Source organism: Ochotona curzoniae, unplaced genomic scaffold (genome assembly GCF_017591425.1).
Source record: "Ochotona curzoniae isolate NIBS_2020 unplaced genomic scaffold, NIBS_Ocur_1.0 contig_2321, whole genome shotgun sequence".
Classification (NCBI taxonomy): domain Eukaryota; kingdom Metazoa; phylum Chordata; class Mammalia; order Lagomorpha; family Ochotonidae; genus Ochotona; species Ochotona curzoniae.
In genome coordinates this window covers 21,672,590-21,692,179 of record NW_024465421.1, presented here as the reverse complement: position 1 = coordinate 21,692,179, position 19,590 = coordinate 21,672,590, and the positions used below count along the sequence as shown (strand labels likewise).

General features: G+C 49.8%; 1 long non-coding RNA gene across 1 annotated transcript in view; it reads left to right on the top strand.

Moving 5' to 3' along the window:
- Positions 1–16,565, top strand: part of LOC121151694 — a 294,304-nt gene extending 277,739 nt beyond the window's left edge. Inside the window, exon 3 of the long non-coding RNA XR_005883200.1 lies at positions 16,509–16,565. This is a non-coding gene — a long non-coding RNA (uncharacterized LOC121151694). The remainder of the gene's footprint in view (positions 1–16,508) is intronic.
- The last annotated feature ends 3,025 nt before the right edge of the window (positions 16,566–19,590 follow it).

Sequence of the window (19,590 nt, the reverse complement as noted above, 5' to 3'; positions counted from 1 at the left end):
CTCTGGAGGCAGCTGTGTACACGTGCAGTGACCTCTCCCAAGGGGTCTGGAATGCAGAGGTTGGTGGGTGCCCTTGCTTGCTCTCAGACTACATGGACATTAGCCATGTGCTCAGAACATGGCCCTTTTGGCTTAAAGGGTCCTGATTCCCAAGAGTTCCTGGTCAGTCTCCTGAATTTTTTCAAACACAGGGCCCTGGAAGCTGCCTTCTCAACAAGCACCCCACTCAGCATACGGTGCTGGACTCTGAGGCACAGGTGCCTGCCAGGACCTGTCTCTAAGCAAGGCTGGACCCTTTTTGCGGTAGACTCTCTGAGAAGACGCAGCTCACGTCCACCCCCAGAAAGCGTGCTTCCTGTCTCAGCTGTTCTAGCTCTTGATTAAACTCAATCTGGTGTGTTGTTATCTCTGATTACTCATTCATCTTCCTCTCCCGTCTTTTTGGGGGGACTGTTGATGACGAGCTCCTGGAGGAGCCCTGCCCAGAGGCCTCGCATCCCGCCCACGCGCTGTCCTGAGAGACCCTCAGTGGGGGCCTTCGGCTGCCTGGAGTGGGCTAAGATGCAGTGGAGCCTGGGCGAGATGCAGCTCTGTTCTCAGACTGAGGAGGGCTCTGGGCCTGCAGTTGAGGACTCTCGATTAGTCCCTGCCAGAAGTTAGAGTGTGAGGCAATTTAGCAAATTGCAGCTTGCAGCAGATGTCCAATTAGTCCCGGTGCTGTGCAGTGACTGGCGGCTGAGGAGGGAGGAGGTTGGCGCCCCGTCTGCCTCAGCCAGCTCCTCCCCAGGGGTCATGGGCTATGCAGCTGGGGGACAAGGCTGGGGCCACAGGATGCCTTGGGATGTACCAGTGGCCTGGGGCACAGGGAGCCCCCAGGACTCTTAGTGCACACATTTGGGACCCTTGTCCTCAGCGGCTCCTGGACAGCTACTTGTGCTGACCTCTCATCTTCCTCTCCTGCTCTCTGCTCCTCATTTCAAGGCCATGCTGAAGCTCAGGATCCCTGTGAGTCCATCACCGCAGGTCCATCCTGTTTCTGGCCGAGTCTCAGACCCACGTCTCCCTCCCCAGCCTCTGTGCCAGGGATTCTCAATCCAGGCATTGTAAATGCTTCGGGGCTGGGAAGGTGTGGCCCACAGGGACCTTACATGGGCTTGGGCAGTGCCAGAAACATCCTCTTCCCTACTGCGGCAGCCACAGAAGCCATGGGTCCTGCCACATGGAGGGCAACAACACTGCCCTGTACCAGCCTGGGCCATCTTTCCCCCAAGGAGCTTTGTGGCAGTTCTCTGATGTGGCTTCACTCCACCCCACTCCAGCCTTGTTTGCTTCTAGAAGGCAGAGAGCTGTTCTCCCAATGGGAATAGGATCGTAGGTTGCTCCGTGCTGAGCTGTTGTCATCTCCAGACACCTTAGGGCAGTCCCATGTGCCCTGTTGTGGTTTCAGGTCCTCTGCTTGCTACAGTTCTTTCCATGCTGCTGCCCTACTTCTGCTGCCCCTCTCTCCGGCCGTCCTGCAACCCCATGTAACCCTCTTCCTTCTTCTCTCCTTCCACGGAGTCTTGGCACCTGTTCTTGGGTACTGCACTGCTTCTGTACTTGTCTCAGCCCCTGCTCTAGGCCATAACTCCTTTGGCCTCAAGGATGAGGGTCTTGGAAGACTGAGTTAACATGGTGTCTGTATAGCTAGCCAGCTCTGACAGGTCATACCAGTGCTCTTCACTTTAGCCTGGACATGACTCAGAGCTGGGAATATTCCATGTCTGCATTTGCTGCAGAGTAGCCATAATGCCCAGTGCCTCCATCTGTCCCCAACACTGGGGCCAGGGAGGCTGAGAGGGGATTCATTACTTTACTCCCATTCTTGCTGTCACTTGAGAGCTGGCATGAGGGCAGTAAGCTCTGTGATGTGGGTGTTGACAACCACATGTCTGATTCTAGAAGTTTCTCATAAGGCCAGAAGATTTTTATGATTCTAGAAAGTTCTCAGTGTTCCTTAAGCTCCTTGAAGTTCTAGAAGGTTCTTGGAGTTCCAGGAGCTTCTCATGGCTCTAGAAGCTTCTCAGTGTTCAAGATTCAGGCCTTGGGAGACTTGGTGTCTGGCAAGGGCCTGCTACTTGGTGTGTTGATGGCTGCTTTTTATCATGTCTGCCCATGGTGAAGGGGTGAAGGGTGTTGGGGCCCCTTCTTATGGGCTCTGCTCCCATTCACTCCTAGCAGTGCCGTGTTGGGGTTGAGCATGGGCACATACCTTCAGCACACAGCACAGGAGTACACTGTTACCATGTGAATTCTCAAAAGGTGCTTGCCCTGGGAGCAGAAGCACCAGCAGGGGTGAAGCCAGAAGGCTGTGTGGATGGAAGCCACTTTGTTTTCCCCCTTACCATTACAGGGGCTGGGAGCTGGAGGCCAAGAGGGCTCAACTACTGCTTCCCTGAGTAAAATCACCCACCACCACACACAACAGCATCATGGGAAACCTTAGCCATCCCACTCTTCAGGCTCACTGGAGCTCACTGCTAACTCCCTTCTCAGGATCTCCACCTCCCTGGGATGATGCCAGCGGACAGGTAGCTTTGGCCTGTGGCTTCTGAGTGTTGGGTCCCTGGGAAGGGCCCTCAGCATGATAAAAAAGTGGAGGGAACGGTGTGGAAAAGGCACCCCAAATGTGGGGATGCAGCTGCTGGCGGCGCCCAGGGAATGCGGTTGATTCTCCTGCTGTATGGCAGGGCCCCTCACACCAGAGTGGAGTTGTTAGGCAATCATTTAGCGCTGTCGTTCCGCCTGGAACTGACATGAGAGCCACTCCTGGTGGGAGGATGTGGGGAGCTTTGCTGTCTCCACGGGAACTGTCTGAATTTTTTGGTTTCATGTCTGCTTACTACCCTGAAAGCCTGGCTCATTTGTCATTGCACTCATTCATGCATCCATAAGCAAACATTAGTTAAGCACCTACTGCATGCCAGGCACTGAAGAGTTGTCGCAGGTACTCATTCATTTATTCATTGATGTCCTCTGCTCTTTAATTTATTAAGCAAACGTTCCCAAGCTGATGTTTGCTGGCTCTGTGTCAGGTGCTTCAGGGTGCTCGGGTAGAGGAGAAAGTGAGGTTCACCCTTTTCCTTCACAGCACAAGGTTGTTCTGAGAAGAAAGCGAAACACAGCACACAGATTCCAAACCAGCAGCAAGCTGTGTGCCAGCCAGTATGTCCATATTGTCGTTGCATTTGTTCTTGTTTATTTGAAAGACTGAAAATCGGGTGGGGTGGAGGGAGGCAGACAGAGCTTCCTTTGCCAGTTGACTCCCTAGGTGTCCACAAACGCTGGGACTGGGCCAGGCTGAAGCCAGGAACCCACAGCTCAATCTGGGTCTCCCCGGGGCGCGGCCAGCACTGGCTGCCTTCTGGCATGTGCACCAGCAGGAAGCTGCATCAGAGATGAAGGATCAAAGAATCAAAGCAAGCACTCAGGTATGGGAGATGTCTGGAAGGCCTGGGCTGTCTGTGCCTCTCTGGACAGGAGCTCAAGTCGCGAAAGAGCCTTCCAGCCACCCCCTCACCACCAGTTTCTACCCAGAGTGTGGCTGATCCCAGCCTGAGAGCCCAGGGCTCCTGCTACGGCTGAGGGTTGGGGTTGGAGCTGTCAGCTGCTACCCAGCCTGGAGCCTGGCAGGTTCAAAGGGACCCTTAGTTGGCCTGAGCTTTACTGCTGTGCCAGCCCCTGGCTTGGGAATCGCAAGTTCACAAATTGTGCCAGCCGGGCAGGGCAGGTGAAGTGGGGTGCTGTGGCTGAGTCAAAGCCCCAGCATCAACTTCTGGTCCCCAGAGCTGAGAGCTGTTGGCAGGGTCACTAGCTCTGCCTTGTGCATAAAGGTGTGGGCTTGGGAGCATAGCAATACCCTTCTGCGTCTTCCTCCTGGAGTGGGCAGGGTGTTCACCTGGGCACTGGCCATGTGGCCCAGATGCCTTCGTTCCCCAGCTGTGCCTGAGGGGAGAGAGAAGGGGCACCTGGAGCAGCTCACCACATTGGCAGTGTCTGTTGTGAATGAATGAACATCAACAAAAGCAGTAGGACCTTTCCTGTAGTGTAGTCAGCTGTGCTGGAAGTCACACTTGTGCTTACTAAGTTGGAGGAAGTGGAGTGGCGAGGTGCTGAGGATCCCAAAGGCACGGTGGTCTAGTCTTGCAGGAGCCGGCCCTGACATGGCTTGTGTTGCACAAGATCCTGGTAATTAGGGCTTTGTAATGACCCGTTCTGCAAAGAAAACAGCTCCATTTCTTTATTTTGCCATCAAGAACACCCAGAGTTTATTTGTGGAGAATTGGGTTTAATTCAATTAACAGGAATTGGGAAGCTTTCACAACACAAGGTATATTAGCCCAGCACTTTGCCTGTAATGAGGCCCAAAAAGCAGTTAGGGAAAGAAAAGCTAATTACCCAAGATTCTGTTCTTCAGTCACACGAAGGGAAGGGTTTAGTCCAAATTTCAGAGGCTCTCATTCCCAAATCCCTTAAGCTTTAATTAATGATGAACAGAGCAGAGGGACAGGAAAGCTTTGTCCTAGAGTAAGGGCCGATGGGTGTCATTAATAAGCACCACCCCCAGACAGCACTTCACAGTTTGCAAAGTATTGCCACAGCTGCTGTTTGCTGTGAATATTCATGTCCCACCCCCACCCCCAGCTCCTGGCTCTGGGCCTGGCCCTCCCACCCAGACTGCCTTTCATTTCATTTGTTTGTTAGAGCAGGTCCTGGGTCACCTTCAAGAGACACAGGAGGGAAAGTGGCAGGTGTGGATTCAGTGCCCACCTGTACTGTCTTCCAGGGTCATGACTACAGACCACTCAGTTGCTGACCTTCCAACTTCAGTGTGTGTGTTTTTGTTTTGCTGTAGTGGTGCTGAAGGAGTCACCCTCATGGTTACTAACAGAAATTAGCTGAAAGTGAGCAAGATTAGGGATGGGTGGAGGGTTGTAGCATGGGGGGCTAAGCCCTTGCTTAGAAGGCCTACATGCTATTTTGCGGTATCTGGGGTCAAATCCTGCCACTACTTGTCATCTAGCTCCCTGCCAACCCATCTGGGAAGGTAGCAGGCTACCTACCTGGGAAGGTAGAACTGGATAGAGTTCCTGGCTCCTGGATTCAGCCTGGCCCAGCACCACCTATTGTAGGTGTTTGGGGAGTGAACCTGTGGATGGAACCTGTCCATCATTCTGCCTTTCAGCTAGATAAAGCAATCATAAAATCTTTTTAAAAATTAAGTAAGGGTGAGAATGCAGTTTACTGAGTCACGCTTGGCATGTTTCAAGGGCTCAGTAGCCACATGAAGACATAGCTGCCATGTTGGCCAACTCCAGTGCAGCTCTTTTGCATCCTTCTGGAGAGTTCCGTGAGACGAGGGAGAGAACACAGGCACAGCAGCACGTGGTGAGCAGTGGACTCTCCTTAGAGCTTCTGTGAGGACAAAGAAGAGGAGGAGGAGTACAGGGTCCTGTGTGGGGCTTGAGGTGGGGCACAGAGTGAGGCGAGAAGAGGTGTGGTGGGGACGGTGGTGTTTGCTCTGTGGCTCTGTTGCAACTCAGTGTGTGTCTGTCGAAGTTGGCACGCTTCTCATTTCTCCTTTACAAGCAGCCCCTGAGGTGGAATGATGGAGGATCCAGCAGGTGACCTGTAAAGTGCCTGTGGGTGCAGAGCCAGGTCCTGGGGAGTAATGAGCCCTTCCTGTGGCCCATGCTCTGTGTACAGTACCAGCTTGCTCTTGCTAATGTAAGGCTGGGTGCCATCATGCTGGGCTAACCAGTCAGGTCTGCGTCTAGCCCTGGCTACGATGGCAGGTGGCTTTCAAGGGGTTTTCCCAAAGGCTCCTCAGTGGTGTTGCTCCCCCATTGCCTCACTTGGGGTAGGGTTTCCTTGTGCACAGTGCTTGACATTACAGATCAGCCATGCACGAGAGCTGTGTATTAGCCAATAAGCCAATTAGCATGTTGGGGCCTAGGCCTCACTGATGGACGGCCATCAGTCTGTCTCCAGGGAAGGGAGTGGTAGTATCCTGCAGAAACAGGCTGGCACCAGATCTCCGGTGCAGCAGAGCACAAGGGAATCCCAGAGTGACTGTTCTTGAGGAAGGGAATCAAATCTGGTGGCTGAGTCGTATTAGAGTGAGAGGTGGTGGTGAGGACATACTCCCAGGTGCCTGTGTTGAGGGGCCGTGACCATAGCACTGGTACGTCTGTTTACTCCCACAGGAGCCCATCCCAAACCTATCCTCCAGGGCCCATGACCTCTGGTTCCCACAGGACATGGTTCTCCAGGCTGGATTCCTCTGGGCTCTGCAGAGGAATCCTGTTGGGAGGTTCTGGATGCCTGTGGGTCTGTCCCCAGGCTTGTGAGAGTATGACAAGCACTTGCCCCTAGAGTGTTCATGGCCGTCTCTGAGGCCTGCAGCTCCCGAGTGATCCCTGGTACAGATCCTTCCTCTTGCACATCTCTGGAATTCACACTGGTGCCGTCATTTGCTCCCAAGCAGTCAGCACGCAGGCCTCAGCTGCCCTGTGCAGCTCAGTAGGCTCCTGCCCTGCTGCCCTTGTCTCCTGAGGAACAAGAGCACTTGGCCGTGCTTCCTTACACAGCATCTGCTCACAGCTGTCTGTCCTTTGGCTGCCTTCTTTTTCTAATTAATTTTAGATTCTATCTTGAAAACACCTTCTCTCTGTACCAGGTCCCGCCACCCCAGGTAATCCCATTGGCTATCAACCTGGACCAAGAGCCAGGCATTTTGAGGGTGCTACAGAATTGCAGGGGCTGAGAGCAGGGGGACTTCAGGTCACTGATGAAGTGGATAAGCCCCTCTCCTAGATGCTGGGCGCTGCTTCTCTGCCCAGATCGAGAGGGCAGATGCTCGAGCACATCTGGGAGGTCTCTCGGAGGTGACAGCTGCTGGGGAGATGAAAGAGCCATCATCATGCCAGCATTTCCTGTGACAGTGATTCTCTGTAAATGACGGTATGGCCCTGAATGTGTTCTGCTGGGCAGGGGTTGTCCTCATGTCCTTCCTTGTCAGTGGCATTGATGACTTCCCAGCCAGAGTCACGCTTCTGTGTGTCCAGTTGATGCTGCACCTGACCTGTGCTTCCTGTTCGTTCCAGGGTCTTGCCCACTCCCATGACTGCCCCATCCCACCCTCTCCTCCTTAATTTCCCTCCCTGTGTTTCCCGAGCTTTCTGTTCCCTACCAGGGATGCCTGAGAGGATAAGATTCTCTGGGGTCACTGCCTGGACCAAGCAGTCAGCGCAGTGAGTGGCCTGCAGTGGGCCTGGCCATGACCAAGTGGCTCCTCACTTTGGCAGTCTATAGCTAGGAGAGCAGAGACAGCAGCCCCGGGGATGGAACATAAGTTATACCATCTCCAAGCTGTCAGCGACCCTGAACATCCCTTTCCGTTACAGCGCAGCAAATACCATGTCCCGTGGAGAAATCCTTGTTCTCTGGGCACTTAGAGGACCTTGGCTGCCACAGGGGCTGCCTGCGGCTGGGTCAGGCAGTGAGCAGAGGAGCAAGGGCTGACCCGAGAGTGAGACGTCCTCAGGGCTGAGCACTCTGGTTGGAAGGCGAGGCCTTCTGGAGCTGCACCAGAGCTCTCAAAGGCCATAGCGGCTGGGGCTAATTTCCTGCTCTAATAGCTAACAGGTGGGCTGTGCTGAGGGCCTTTGAGATGACTTGAAGCAATCCCAAGAGCCACTGTTCCCTGTCCGTAGAATGACTCCAGTGAATGCCAGCCATGTTGTGCCCCATCCCGCCTCCCTCAGCACCACATGTAGTAATTCTGCTGAGAGAGCATCCATCCGGAGCTCCTCCAACCCTGCCTGGGTCATTCATTGTGCCGGGCTGTAGAGGGAGAGTCCACGTATGGCTCTTACATACCCCAAGGTACTGAAGGAATTCTGCCCTGGCCCAGGCAGATTAGGTCTCTCCCCTGCCTATCTGTCACACTCAGTTTTTTTTTTGTAAAGTCTGTGAGAAGTCCAATTAAATAATTTTATTTGGGTGCCAAACAAATCATCACATGGTTTTCTCATTATATGCATTTCCTCTAAACTTTTTTTGGTACGTGGAGTGAAGTAATTGTCATGTCACATACTTGACACCTGTGTGTGTGGGAAGATCATTCAGGATTTACTGTTTCAGCACAATCCAAGCATATATGCGTGGTCATCGGCTGCAATTCCCATATTCTAAGTCAGATCGCCATAGGACCTGCACTCCACACAGCAAAACCTTTATTCCTGTCACGAGCATCTCCCACTTCTTCCTCTAGCTTCTCCAAACCACCATTCAGTTCTGTTCTTTCCTAACTTCCACTTGTTCTGGAGTCCTCATGTGAGTGAGAGTGCATAGGATATGTCCTTCTGTGCCTGGTTTGATTCATTGAACAGTGTCTTCATGTTCACTCGGTTCATTGCACATGCCAGATTTCTCCTCTTGGTCAGGCTGAATGCTGTGCCTATGTGAGTGTGCATATATCTCATACCTGCTTCATGCATGTGACAGCGAGGGGATGCTGGGTATTTCCATATCTTGACTTTCTTAAGTCATGCTGCAGCGAGTTGGCAGGCACAGCTATCTCTTCAAGGTACGTACTTATTGCCACAAGATTGACACCCATGAAATGGGACTGCTGGGTCATTTGGCAGCACTCGCTCTTCTGTGACTCTAACCCCAGAGGGATGGGTGAGTCTTGATGTGGTTGGCCACCAGTGATCTTGAGTGTCTTTTCACATGTCTGTCGGTCACTTGCATATTATCTTTTTTAAAAAATTATTTGTTTTTATTGGAAAGGCAGATATACAGAGAGAAGGAAATACAGAGAGAAAGATCTTTCATCTGCTGATTCACTCCCCAAGTAGTCACAATGGAGGGAGATAGCCAATCTGGAGCTAGGATCCAGGAGCTTCTTCTGGGTCTCCTACACAGGTGCAGGGTCCCAAGGCCTTGGGCCTTCCTCTGCTGCTTTTCCAGGCCACAAGCAGGAGCTGGATGGCAAGTGGAGCAACCAGAACATGAACTGACATCTATATGGGAACCTGGAGCATGCAAGGCAAGAATTTGGCCACTAGGCTATCGTGCTGGGTCCCATACTTGATTGTTATCTTGGCAGACATATTTATTTAAGATTTTTAAAATATTTTAATTGAAAAGCCAACACATAGATTTTTAATCTGGTGGTCAAATCCCCTAAATGCCAGCAATAACCAGAGCTGGCCTAGGTCGAATCTGGGAGCCAGAAACACAAACTAGTTTTAACCCACGTAGGTGACAGAGGCTTTACTAGCTATGCCACACCACCAGCATTTTCTGTGTGAGTGTGTATGATTTATTTTATTTATTTGAAGGCTAGAGTTAGGAAAAGATATCAAAAGTTCTTCTATCCTCTTGTTCACTCCACAAATGGGTGTTACCAGGGTTGAGCCGTGCCAAAGCCAGGATCCAGGAGCTTCTTTTGGGTCTCCCACATGGGAACAGGGGCCCAAGCACTTGTGGCATATTCTGCTTTCCCAGGCACATTAACAGGGAGCTGCATTGGAAGTGGAGCAACTGGAACTGGAAATGGCACTCACATGGGATGCCGGCATCACAGGTGGTGGCTATACTCCAGTGCCTGTGTTTTCAAAGAGGATGTTCAGAAATGAGAGCTGATATATTTAAGTCTGTGAGAAAGCATCCCAGCAGTGATACTGTGGAGAAGGAGGGCACTGGGGTGCTGAGGCTTGTTTCCATGGCAATGTGAGCTTTGCAGAAGGAGGGCCCTCAAGGTCAGGTTGCTGCTGTGTTCTGGCTTTTCTCTGGGGCCAATGGTGAAGAGCAAAGGTGTGGGATTAGGAGTCAGGCCACCTTGTGCCCACATGCCCATCCTGGCTTGGAAGACCTGCATTGTCCTGCCTGGTCTGCTGAGCTTTGTGGGCTCTTGCTGGCTGCCGCATGGGTGGACTGGTGGTTGTGACACCCATGGGCAGGCTGTGAGGACCAAGAGCACAGTGTAGTCCATGGCGCAGCACCTGATCATGTACCCTCATCCTGAGGGAAATCTTATGGAGAATATGGATAGAAAATCCACAAGGACTGGCAGGGCATGCATCTTCATGTATTTTTATTTACTGGAGTAACTGAAAAATACTGAAGAAAAGAAAATGCCCAGTTTCATACCACCCATGCTGCCACCCCGAAAGAGTACTGGGTTTTATTTTTCGACTTTCTTGATGCCTTTCTTCCATTTCTTTAAACATAGTTTGAATTTCCCACATCGTGCAGAGGCACTAGCAGTTGGGCTGTCTTCCACTGCTTTCCCAGGCACATTGGAAGAGAACTGGACAGGAGGTGGAGCAGTTGGGACTCATACCATCACCTTTGTCAGATGCCGGCACTGTAGACTTAACCCATGCTGCCGCAGTGCTGGCCCCATACTGGCTGCTGTTAGGATGGTAACAGGAGTACTGTCCCTGTGTTCAGTCTTGGATTGACGATCACATTGGTGGGTATGGAAAGGGGATGAAAGATGATCTGGCATAGTTAAAGTCAATCCCCTACCATTGAAAAGCTAGGTTTTCCGTTTCCTCATTTCTCATTGGCAGACATGCTTTGGCTGTGTTTCCACTGTGGAGGCTAGATTCTCAGGAAAGGGGATGTTCAGGAATCATTTCTACATCATTGAACTGGAGACAGAATCTTGAGTGCCTTTCTTAACTTGGCAGCCCAAGGGGCTCTTGGGAAGGAAGTCCTGTGCCAGTTACTTTACCCAAGGGTGTTCAGGTTCAGCAAGTCCTGACCACCCTTGCATCCCCTTCTTACACCAGCCCAGCTCCTCCCATGCCTGTAATTAAGCTTCACATGTTTGTCATCTCTCCCTGTTTGCCAGCATGTTCAGATTGAGTGATGGGCTCATCCCAGCTCTGACACCCACGAATCCAGTACTGTAACTGCTCCACTTTCCCTTAACACAGCAACATCGGGGCAGTTGAAGGGCAGAGAGGGAACAGGGCCTTCCCACTGACACCCTCCTCCCTTGTGTCCATGCACGTTCTGCCCTTCCTCTTTCTCCAACCTCTTGCTCCTCTCAGAATCATCTGTGAAATGCATCTAAGGGCTTGTGCAGTGCTGTGAGTAAAACTGTTTTTGGTTATAAGCTGCTAGAGTGGTTGAGCAAGTGCATGCAAATATTTCATTTCTAAGAGAAGCCTTGTATGTCTTCAGAAGAACTCTTTAAGAGTCATTGGTACCTCAGACATGGCTTAAATCCATAGAATTGGGTTGGGATTGGTAAGGAGGATGGAGATGGTGGCTCTCATCCTTGAATGGACTCTGCTTTTTTGTACACAGATGTTAAATTCTGGGATCATTTCTGGTAGCTTGGTGGCTAGAAGAGAGGCAGGTGAGGGGCAGAGGGACAGATGGCTGTTGTTGAGGTCTTCTGCTTCCAGCTGCTCCCTACACGTTGAGGCTCGTTGCATGAAGTGTTAGCACTGCTGTTCATTTACTGCACCAGACCAAGTGAAAGCAGTGCTGTCTTCCACCTGCCTCTAGCCCCAGGCTGGCCATTGCCACTGAGTCCAGATTAACAGGCCTTTGTGTCCATTTTCAAATGAGGAAACAGGCTCCAAGAAATGAGACATGTATTCTCTGGGGGCACACACTGTGTGCGCATGGTGACCTGAGAGTTGATAGAACAAGGACATTTTGGACACCAAAGCTTGTATACTTCACCCACAGGGGCAAGGTCCATGAAAAATAGGCCATATAAGATTGTCTCCATGAGCTTTTTGAGGCTCCTTGTGGCCAAGACAGCAGAGGTCGTTTGAGCCTGTGTCCTACCTGGGACTCCTAGGTGCACTGCAGGGGATGGTATTTATACTGAGCTGCCAGACACCCGGTATTATTGGTTCCTGCAGCTTGGGAGTCTCTGATGAATACAGGAGACCTGGACCCACAGGACTCACTGTGACCCACATAGCACCCAGCATTTGGATGCAGGGGTACCTAGGCTGTTCACTGGTCAACATCAGGAGTAGGTATTCTCACTGGACACATGCTCACTTGGAAAATTTTCCTCTTTGTTTTTGTTCTGAGTTCCTCTCAAAGGCAGAGGCAGAACTGTTAGAGGAGGAAGAAGACTTGAGAGAAAAAACAATGTGTTCTACCCTGTGACTCCTCCCAAAAACATGGCTTGGTAGTGTGGGGCTAGAGGCTGTGGGCTAGGCTGTGTGTGAGAGTGAGCCATAAACCTGAGCTACACTGCATTCATCTGGGATTCCTTGGGGTCGAAGAGTGGGAAAGCAGTCTGGGTTTCGCTGAGATGTCCTGATAGCACTGAGAATGGAGTGAGGTTGAAGGAGTCACTGGTAGAACTAGGAGAACCCCATATCTGCACAGTTGCTTTCTTGTGCCGGGGTCAGACAGATGGGCTGGCTCCATTCGAACTACTGACTGCCCAGCTGTCTGGTGGGGACCCCAGGGCATGGAGATTGGATGTTTGCACATAAGTGACTGTTCATGGAAGAAGCTGCCCATATGTATTCCATGGGTGACAGCTTCCTGGGCCATACTGGCTTCCTTGATGAAGGGCTCCCCGTGCAGTGCCTGCTGCTGTTTGCCAAGGGGGAGAGAAATGGAAGGTTCAGCAGCCTGGTGCTGGAGGAGGTGGTGCCTCATCCTGCCTGGTGAGGAGCTCGGAGCAGCATCAGTGTAGTGTCAGGGAGCCTGATGTGGATGGCAGAGGGTAGGCAGAGGACCCATCAGCTGGTGAGATGGTGCCGGGGCACAGCAAGTGGTCATGGCACTCTGGATTTCCAGATGGGAGTGTCACAGGGCAGCACAGACGCAGCATCCAACTTCCTGGAGAGTAGGGCTCTGTTCACAGCCCCAACACTCACAAGCCAGAGAAGTAATTAAGCCTCTTTGATCCTTATCTGGATCCGTTTGGAGTGAACTCTTTCTCTGTTGAATGAGCTAATAAATTCTTTTCTGTGTTTAAGCCCTTTTGTCCAGGCAACAAGAAGGGCTGCATCTACTGGGACACTTCAGGAGGGATTCTGGGCCAAAGATCCCAAGCACCACAGGCAGTGCACAGAGGCCTCAGACAGAGGTGCAGAGGCAGGTGGGATAGTCACCGTGTCCTCATTTGGTGAACTTAGCCCTGACCCTACTGCCTTGTGCAATGCCCAGAGGGGAGATTTTTGCCTCCACTGGATGGAGCAGTGCCTGCCTGGGTGTTGGAGGCAGTGTTGGTTTTTGACACTCTCAAATTGTGCTTACAGGAGCTCCATGATGTTGCCTTAGAAAAGCAGCTTCACAGCCAGACCTCACTTTTCCTGTCTGAAATGGGATTGAGATGGGGCCCTCAGGGTTGCTGTGAGAGTTGGAAAGGAAGGTCCCACACAAGTAGGTAGGAAGCCCTTCACTTTGGCCTCTGTGGCTCCAGGCACACACTGAGTGGAGTGGGAGAAGAGAAAACGGTGATGGAAGGAGCAGCAGATCATAGCACAGAGCTCTAAAGAGGATCATGTTGGATGTGTCTGTTTCTCGAGTACCCCATGCTGGCCCACCTCAAATGGAGCTCTGATCTTGGCCTCCCACTGCAGGATGCTTGAGACAGCTGCTGCTACAGGAGAAAAGCCAGACACTGGAGCCGAGCACAGGCTGCCCTCCCATAGCCCTCATGCATTTAGCTGGCACCTGCAGCACCCTCTAGGTTTTGCCCAGAACGTACCCCAGCCATGGCAGATATGCCGTGAAATCGGAAGAGAGTGCTCCTGAGTCACGTGCTTGGAAGTGAGTCCATGAATCTAATAATATGGTGGCTGTGAAGGCCCCCACTAAAAGCAGTAGGCAGAGGATGCCAGCTCTGTGGAAATATAAATGTCACCACTTGATTTTCGTGTTTTGCCAGCATAAAGAATTACATGTCTGATGAGCAAGAGTTTATTTTACTTGGTCACAAGCTCTACCACTCCCTAATGCATGGCTGTCATCCTGTTGCCTACTGAGTGCCACCAAGTGTGAACATATTCTTCTTGGTCTTTGATAAGGAAACAATGGTGATTTTTATACAATCTGAGCCATATTAAGGCAACATATGGCTTTTATATTTTGGATTTGTCTGATTTTACAGATGGGTAAATTTAGGAGAAAGAGTTCCCCAGGATTTGTGTGAACCCATTAGCTTTCAGCTGGATTGTTTTCTCTTCAGTATCTTGTGCATCCTCCAAGGTGTACCTGAGGTGGATGTCTCTGTTCAGGTGTGGGGTGTGCAGTTAAGGTGTGTCTCAGTTATTTTTGTAGACTGGTAGCACCTGGGTTGCACCACACTCCCTCTTGTTCATGATTGATACGTGCTTCTCAATGTGGGAAAGCTGGGCTATTTTATAATGTGGGCGGATTATAACTGAACTGGCTAAAGGGATCATCATCTGGAATTCCAACAACTGCTTTAGATGATCTGTGTGTTTGGTTTGACTAGAAACATATTCTGCCTGTTTAAAACACACACACACACACACACACACACACACACACACACACACACACACACTGGGGGCTGATGCTTGCATTCTGTGTAGACACTATTCTTGTCCCAGCTACTCCTTTTCCAGTCTAGCTGCTTGTCAATGGCCTTTGAATAGCAGTGGACATTGATCTAAGTATTTGGGATCCTACCATCCACATGGGAGGCTAGAAGGAAGCTTCTGGCCCATCCCCAGCTCTTGTAGCCATCTGGGAATGAACCAATGGATGGAAGATGCCCAAGTCTGCTCCCAAGGGCCTCCTTTCTGATCTAGTACCTGACTTCAGCACTTTGTTACCATAGTTCCTGGGAGTAATGAAGTTTCTGTCATTCAGGTGGTAGATGTAGAATGAGTTGCCAGCTTCTCCTCAGTCCAGTCCCAGCTATTATAGGTGTTCAAGGAGTGAAGCAGCGGATGGAATTGTTGTCTGTCCATCTTGTACTTTGTGGCTTAAAAATAAAACTTCATGCTAGTGTCTTTGGTTGGAGGAGGCCACTTCTGATTTTCGCATGGGTCTCAGTACTCCCTGCTCTCTCCTCCTGGAGGAATCTGAGTGCATGAGCACTGTCTCAACAATTAAAATGTGTTACAGGTGTGTTGCTGGTGTAAAGAATTCTACAGCACATAGTTATGTATGCGCCCCTGTAAATGTGTGCATGTTCACGTAAGGTTGATGCAAGAGCTGGGATTGTCTGAGAAAAGAAAATGATTGTGATGCATAAAATTCAGAGTGATTAAACTCTAAGGTTCTGCTGTGAGGGAATTAAATCAGCCGAGGACTGTGTTGTTCAGGCACTGTGTAAAACAGCCCTGCTGAGATTTGGAGCAGTGAAATCATACATGTCATGTGTCACATTACACATACCATATACCACATGACCATACATGTCATTGTATATGCCGTGTGTTTAATGTTACATATTTGTGTATCACACATTTCATGTGCCATGCACATATGTGTCATGTGCCATATTATCACTTATGTGTCATGTACTGCATGTGTGAACAAGTGGAAGGAAAGGGAAAGCTCTGACATGCTTGACACTTTCCAGTGTTTCTGCAGGACAGCATCCATGGCTTGGCCAGCCTTTAGCGTTTCTTGACCCAGGTCTGTCTGAGGTTGGCCTTTCATCATGAATGCTCATGAGCAATTAGCACTGCTTAATGGACAGCAGGATGTGCCTGAGTCTGGAGATCATAGCTGAGGTGAGGGCTGGCCTCAGACCATGGGCCTAGTAGCAAGCATGTATGTGCAGTGTAGGGTGGGAGCGTCTAAGAGAAACTTTGAGATAGAGTGGGGCTGCTACCCACAATCCTGAAGTTCCATGTGGCGTTGCTGGGTTTCGCATCTGATTTCCTCCTCTACTTCATCCCTTTCTGACCTGGGAGATGTCACCTGGCTTTGCTAAGCCCCCGTGTTCTCATCATAGAAATGGGGTTAAAACAAATTGTGCTGCAGAAGAAATGAGAACAAATCCATAAAGCACTTGGCAGAATGCCTGGCATTTCTTTGATAGTTTTTGGGGGCATTTTGCAATGATACATCTGCTATTGTTGCTATGGTTGTAATTTCTCATAATGGTGACTTGAGACTTCAAGGAAAAAAACAACTAACAAATATCTCCAGTGCCTTTGCTTTTTCTGTGTTCATTTAATCATTATCAGTACAGGGGCCTTGCACACAGCCCTCCCCCTTTTTTCCTGGCAAGGTTGTTATAATGTGTCGAAAATATTAATTATCCTCTTCACCTTATAAACAGGGCTGGTGAAATAAATCTTTTTGCTGTGCTCAGTGGAAGAAAAAGCACCTGTGTATGTGTTTGTGTGTTTGTGAGTGGAATCCTTGCTCCCTCGGGTCATAACAAAGCATTGACGCAAGTGCCTTTAAAAAAGACAATTAATCCAATTACCTTCTTGTTCAATCAATACTAATGTCTTTTTTCCTTTAACTTGCAGGTTTTGGCGAGTCTGGCTGCTGGTACAGCTGAGGTAGGAGTGGGTGTTTTCTGTTCCCTTGGGAGGTGTTTTTAAGATGGTTTTATTTTCAGGGATGGAGTGAGAACGGTGGTCCCGTTGAGACCCCTTTATGTATGTTCTCCTAGTGATTGGGACGGTGGTTGTCATTTGGTGGTTTCTGTGGCACTAGCCTTGGGGCTGACCAGGTCTTCCATGCTGTCCTTTGTGGAGTATGCCCTGAGTAACCCAGGGAAGCCTGCCTTCTGTTTCAGAGGCGGATCTCCTTCTTTCCTCCGCTTTGGTGGGTTCTGCGTCTGTCCTCTGTGCACATCTTAAACCAGTCCCACCTCAGTGAGGTCTTGAGGCCTTGGGGCATTGAAGGCCTCTGCTGACTCGGAGTGTGTTTCTCCACCTTGGCCGCCAGGGCTTAGAAGGAGTTACTCTGCTGATGCTGATAGCATACTCTGAGGTAAAGAAGAGGCATGCTGGTCACAGCTCACTGGAAACACATTCCCCAGCTCCTCAGAGCCAGACATTGTCCATGATGCAACATGCTGGGTGCCCCAGATGCGTCCAGTGTCTGCAGCAGGGCCCTCCGTTACTCATAAGTCACCATGTGCGCAGAGCCAAGGACAGCAGCAGAGGTCTCTGGAGCTTGGGGTTTCTTTAAGCACTGTTTTAACAACTGCCAAGACTCAGTCTTCTTATTCAGAGGGGGATAATTGCATCTTAGCTTGATTTGTTACATGCACGTTGGTGGGAGCAGAGAAGGGAATACTGGGAGGTAGAGGTGGATTATTGCAGGGTTCTACATAACATAGGAATAGGTCACTATCAGAGAGTGACTGTTCAAGTTTGAAGATATGTGTCCTTGGGTGTGATAACTGGGTGTGCATGTGTCTTCCAGACACTATGATATATTCAAAGTACAATCAGCTGTGCTAGTAAACGAGTGAGGCATACTTTGGAAAGAAGTTCCGTGGAGGTGAAGGTGGAAGGTCAGTGAAGATGCCAGAGACCCTGGAGTAAGTGGAGACAAGGAGCTGCCAGCATCCCCTACTTCCCAGTGATCCTGGGCCAGATTACTTGAGTAGTTGTTGGCCTATGTGACCCTAGTGTCCTGAGTGTCAGGATGGGAATGACAGCACATGTCATGTGGCCTGTTGACTGAATTAGTTACATGGTAGTTTTTCAACAAGAGGATACTGGTTTCTTCTTTGTTCTGCATGTGTCATGTATCCTATACTGGTATTATATAAATGCCTTATGCATCTCTTTAGGAATACTCAAAAAGATTTGTGCGTCACAGAAATTGCCATGTTTCTCATTTTACAGACAAACAAATGGAGGTTCAAAGTCTCAGGAAGTTGCCTACGGTTAGGTTATGTAACTAGTGAATAAGAACAGCACTTCACAGCCGTCTTGGGCTGGATACAAAATGTTTGCTGTTCATGACCACACTGTGACCCACTTGACCATGGCCTGGTGCGCTGTGGTGCTAAGTATGTGGCAGGTTTGCCAGTTGTTGGGGTTGTAATTGGCTTTCCAAGGTTAGACGTGTATGCGTGCGCTGAGTCAGCACCATGGACAGCTGCTGATTTCCTGTGACCTCTGCTGGAGCCATCTCTGGCTCAATATTAAAACACCTTCACTTACATTATGTCTTCAGTTTTCATAGTAATGGCAAAAGGAAGGATATTCCTTTTTGCCATTTTACAGAGTACAGGATGGAAGTTTCTGACTGGCATGGTGGTGCTGCCAGCATCCCACGTTGGGAATGCTGCTTTGAGTCCTGGCTGCCCCACTTCCCTAGCCAGCTTCCTGCTGTCAGACTTGGGAAGCCCACGTGGGAGACAAGGATGAAGCTCTGTGTTCTGGTTTTGGTTTGGCATGGGCCTGGCCATTGTGGCCATTGGGGGAGGAACCAGTGAAGTAAAAGTGATCTGTCAGTGTTGCTCTGCTTTTCAAATAATTGAAGAAGGAGAGATTTTTTTAAGATGGTGGTTTGGAGACCTAAATTATTTTATACATTTTGTGATCCAACAATTCTACTTAAACCTACTGCTCAAGAACGGTGAGAACATGCATCTTACCAAGAGGCATTGGTGAAGTTTTACCAACTGCAAATCAGAAATTATCGAAGTATCCATTATAAAGAAATAAATTCTAAAAAAACCTATATTCATACAGTGGGTAGAGGACAGCAGTATATGTGCATGAGTCATAGAGACAGATGTTGAGTGATGGCATGTCAGGGCAAGTATGTAGACGATGTGTGGTTGAATTTACATACATAGGAAAGCAGATGGCACCTCTGGCGATGGTGGATTGGGTGATGGGCTTTTGGAACTTGCTTCTGGATAAGGTTGCACAGGTAACTGCCCTATGTGAAGTTCATTGAGTTTGAAGTATGATAGAGCGCTCTTGGTAGCATGATTCTGCTGGACAGAAATGCTGAACAAGGCTGAAAGAGGAAGAAAGGAAGGAAGGCAATGAAGAAGAGAAAGATGAAACAGAAGGAAGGAAGAAGGCACGAAAATACAAAGTAGGACAAAGAGAGGAGGTGATCAGGATTGGGAGAAGTGGACCGTAGGGAATGGGGCTGTATAGGAGTGCTTAGTCTGCAGTTCGAATCTTAGGTCAAAGTAGCCTGAAGTCTGTCACTCATTCATTCATTCATGACCTCGGGACTCCTGTTTCCTTTACAGAACACCTTTCAAAGCACACACTTCTTCCTCCCAACCACTGCATCTAAACAGGTCACTGCTGGTACACAGTTCAAAAATTTTTTTTGCACTATTGAAGGACAGGAAGCTTTAATTAATTAAAATTCTGAAAGCCATTTATTTCAGCTATCAGCATTTCGCCCCAGCCCCATTACTTTTTGTTGGGTGAGCGTTCATGGTTTACTCCATGAGGCAGGTAATAGTAGCTCAAGAATGTGCTTCTGTGAAATCCTTTTCCTTCTGAAAGGCCCCTGTTTGCTAAGCACACACGTATCCTTGAGCCAGAACAGCCCCCACCTGTGGAGGACATGTTATAGGAAACAAAAAGCCAGACAAACCCACAGGATGGGTACGAG